Below are 695 nucleotides of genomic sequence, written 5' to 3' on the forward strand. Positions count from 1 at the left end.
TTAAAAGTAGAGCCAATATCATTAAGTTGATTCCATTTATCCCTCCAATAAAAAAAAAAAGAGAGAGAGAGAGAGAAAACTAGCTAACTATCTAGTGAAAACCTTTCAATAAAAATGAAAATAAACAAATATCTTAATTATAATTGCTTATTATAATAATAATTAAGTATTGGAAATTAATTTGTAATTAGTTAATAGTGGAAACTTATGTGCAGTCGACTTCACTTGAAGTTAATAAGTGAGAGCCGTTAGATGATTTGATTGATTTAACTAAATTTTTATCTAACGACTCTCGACTATCAACTTCACTTAAAGTCGACTGTACCTGAGTTTTCACCTTAGTTATATTAGTCCACTTTTTTAATTGTAAAAGCCTTCACTCTTTGAGAAATTTAGAATTTATTAAGAATTTAAAATATAAGATTAAACAAATAATTAAAAAAATTAACTGATATTAATAGAAAAATTTTAATTCAGTAGCTGAACTCTTAATTATAATAAACCAAAGAAGGCGCCGGTTATTTGAACTAATCCACGCATGGATGATTCCAAAGGCAGCACTAAATAAAATTTTCTGTTCAACAAATACGATTTCAACTTTCTTCACAGTCTTCCCACATTGATTAATTAATTGCTTCCTTTGAATATATTATTATTATTTTCTTATAAATAAAATCAAATTCTCTTCTCTCAAG

Source organism: Arachis duranensis, chromosome 4, assembly GCF_000817695.3.
Source record: "Arachis duranensis cultivar V14167 chromosome 4, aradu.V14167.gnm2.J7QH, whole genome shotgun sequence".
Classification (NCBI taxonomy): domain Eukaryota; kingdom Viridiplantae; phylum Streptophyta; class Magnoliopsida; order Fabales; family Fabaceae; genus Arachis; species Arachis duranensis.